The following is a 3,659-nucleotide window of genomic DNA, read 5'->3' as shown; positions in this document are numbered from 1 at the left end:
CCCTAATTATTTGCTTTAAAAACTTTGACCACGAATTCTAATTATATTATAACAAATAGGGTGATTTGCAAGAAACTACCACGTAAAAACACTATCTTGTGAAAAACTACCACGTAATCTTGTGAAAAATTACCACGTAATCTTGTGAAAAACTATCACATAAAAACAATCTTGTGAAAAACTACCATATTAAAATATCCAATTGCACGATACCACCATATTAAACCGGGTCAATGATCAGAAAACCACCATGTGGTGGTATTGTGCAATTGGATATTTTAATATGGTAGTTTTTCATAAGATTGTTTTTATGTGGTAGTTTTTCAAAAGATGGTGTTTTTACGTGGTAGTTACTTGCAAATTATCCTAACAAATAATATATCCAAGTGGGATTTTGTTAGATTCATTTCAACGTTAATTTTTAGAATATAAAGTTTTTATACAAAGTATTTTTTTTTGTCTTATTAATTTAGAAATAAAAATGTTTTAAGTAGTGTATTGAAAACCATAAAAAGTCAAATGAGATAAAAAAAAAATAAAACAGAGCAAGCTAGTTTACAACTGTATATGGGGCAATCGTCTTTCAAAGAGGGATACAGGTTTGAATTGTAAACATTAATTACACTATTACTCCCCTTCCGCTTAATTGTGAACTGTTATCCAATGAAGGGGAGCCCTTATCTGTCACTACTATGCGTCGCTCTTTGATTGGGAAATTGAATTTCTTAATGCACATTAGACCAGATTTGAATATTCGGTTCAAATGTTGAGTCATTTTATGCAAAATCGCACTAATGTTCCCTTGGCAGCCTTACATCACTTGCTTAGATAAGTTTCTAGCACCATCGGTAAATGCATCCTTTTATATGGCTCTAACAAACTCACCATACAAGCCTTTTCCGATAGTAATTGGGTTGCTTGTCCAGATACTCGTAGATCAGTCACCAATTGCGTTGTTTTGTTAGGTAACTTTCTGATTAGTTGGAAATCTAAAAAACAACCTACGGTATCAAAATCTTCTTTTACTGTTTGTTCAAGTTAAAATATATTGTTCAGAATTCGTTTACCCTTGTGCTATAGTAAAATTTTCATCATAAGAGAATAAATACATCAATATAATAAAGATTTTCAATTAATAAAGTTGAAATAATATCGAAGAAATATACACCTACAAGGCAATCATAATTCATGAAAATTATTTATTGGAAGATTAAATTGCAAATACATATGGGATGTATAGGAAATTGAAAATTAATGAGTTTCAATTAAATTGCCAACAGCCAGCAGGCAAGCAATCACAAAGAGAAGGCCCATAAACAAAGCCTCGAGTTCCATCTGGGCAGGGCCAGCCTGCAACAATACACGGCCCGATAAGTGGGATGCATTCCCAATCTTCTAATGCTTTCCCTTGCATCGCCATACCTGAAAACACAAACACCATTAAAACTATTTTCATATATATATATTTTTCATTAGAGAAATTTCTAATTTATACCTGATATAAATATATTAAGGGGTATTTTTGTAATTTTATTTTTATATCTGGTATCATAATGTCTATATCTGATATTCGTTTTTTTGGTATTTTTATAACATCTGTATTTCTATATCTGATATAATAATACCTTTATCTGGTATAAAAATAGTTATATCTGATATAATATTACATATATTTGAGATTTCAGTATCCTGATATAATTTATATCAGATATGAATTAGGAAAGCTCTTATTCATTATCATTCTAGCTTTGGAAATATTGAAGGTAAAAAAATTGATTGCCACAAAACATACATCAACTTTTGTAAAGAAAAGAGCAAAATAAAAGCTAACCTAATAAAATAAGTAGAAGGAATGAAGCCAAAATGGCCTGTTTGAAATAGAAATGGTTGAAGGAAGCCATGTCTGAATGCCTGTGCGTTCAAATGTTTTGGTGTATGTGTTAGAAGGGATGCCTTCTTCACCCATATTTCCTACAAATTTATACTGGGTTCCATTGACTTTTAAACTAGTTTCTTATTCTCTATAATAATGCAACTGCTATAAATATATATATATTATATATATAAATACTTAAAAATGATACAAATGTCCAAAGTTATATACATACTACGTTAACTAGCTTTTGTCAACGATCTGTAGGTTTTAGGTGTAGCTGGTTTTCCATGTTCGCCTCTGATTGAGATGCTTTCGTTTCCCTCACGAAAAAAATGCATTAGTCAACTATTGTCTCTTTCCCTACAAGAAAGCCCCATTTGACTTTCGCGATATCATAAGAGAATAAATACATCAATATAATAAAGAAATCCAATTAATAAAGTCGAAATAATATCCAAGCAAAATACACCCACAACGCAATCATAATTCGTGGAAATTATTTACTGGAAGATTAAATTAATACATAATGGATGTAAGGGAAATTGAAAATTAATGAGTTAGTCACCCTAATTAAATTGCGGACAGGCAGCAGGCAAGCAATCACAAAGAGAAACCGCATAAAAAAAGGGTAGAGTTCCATCTGGGCAGGGATCGCCAACAATACACGGCCCGGCTAGTGGGATGCATTCCCAATCTTCTAATGCTTTCCCTAGCAGGCTAGCATCGCCATACCTGAAAACACAAACACCATTAAAACTGTTTTCATACATACATACATATACATACATATATACATATACATATATATATATATATATATATATATATATATATATATATATATATATATATATATATATATATATATATAAGTTAAAATAAGAAGGGTACTTAAAATAAGAAGGATAAGAAAACATCTTGGCTCTTCATCTTATAAATCCAACGCATGATATTTTACGTACACATAATGACCCTTTTTTAACTCATAGTGACCAAAATAATTTTTTTTCACTTTAGTGACTATTTTCTATTGTTATAGTGATTTTCTTTATTGTTATAGTGACTATTTTTATTGTTATAGTTTTCCTTTTTTTTACGTGAAATCTTTAGCGTTGGATCTTATCATTTGAAGGGACAAAATTTCTTCTTATTCTTCTTATTTTAAGCACTTTTCTCATTGGATATATATATATATATATATATATATATATATATATATATATATATATATATATATAGTAAAAGTTAAAATAAGAAGATTACTTAAAATGAGAAGGATGAGAAGACATCTTGGCTCGTCATCTCCTAAATCCAATGCATGATATTTTATGTACATATAGTGACCATTTTTTAACTCATAACGACCAAGTAATTTTTTCACATAGTGACTCTTTTTATTGTTATAGTGACCCTTTTTATTGTTATAGTAACCCTTTTTTTACGTGAAATTTCTAGCATTAGATCTTACCATTTGAAGGGTCAAGATATCTTCTTATTTTAAGCACTATTCTCATTGGATTCCTCCCTTATTCTTATTTTCAAGACACGACTTTAAACGTTTTTATCTCCAAATCTGTAAGGCAAAAAATTATGAAAACTTGATATTCTAGAAATTTACATTGAGATGCATCTAATAAGATCCCATTTGAATATATTATTTCTTATAAAATGATGAGAATTTGTGGTCAAACTTTTTGAATATTGACTCTATAAATAGAAATTGGTCAAAATTTAAAGGACGGATGAAGTATATGTTAAGTCCTCAACCGGTTAATTGATTATA

The 3,659-nt window shown here is 29.6% G+C and overlaps 1 long non-coding RNA gene across 1 annotated transcript; it reads right to left on the bottom strand.

Annotated features, from left to right (window-relative positions):
* Positions 1-1,116: 1,116 nt before the first annotated feature.
* Positions 1,117-1,985, bottom strand: LOC110685612. The gene is made up of 2 exons (XR_002504095.1): positions 1,832-1,985; positions 1,117-1,422 (listed from the first exon to the last, which is right to left on the bottom strand). It is a non-coding gene; the product is annotated as an uncharacterized LOC110685612 (long non-coding RNA).
* Between the last annotated feature and the right edge of the window lie 1,674 nt (positions 1,986-3,659).

This window comes from Chenopodium quinoa, unplaced genomic scaffold, assembly GCF_001683475.1.
Source record: "Chenopodium quinoa cultivar QQ74 unplaced genomic scaffold, ASM168347v1, whole genome shotgun sequence".
Taxonomy (NCBI): domain Eukaryota; kingdom Viridiplantae; phylum Streptophyta; class Magnoliopsida; order Caryophyllales; family Amaranthaceae; genus Chenopodium; species Chenopodium quinoa.
The sequence above is the reverse complement of the archived record's forward strand: the minus strand, read 5'-3'. Positions and strand labels throughout refer to the sequence as shown.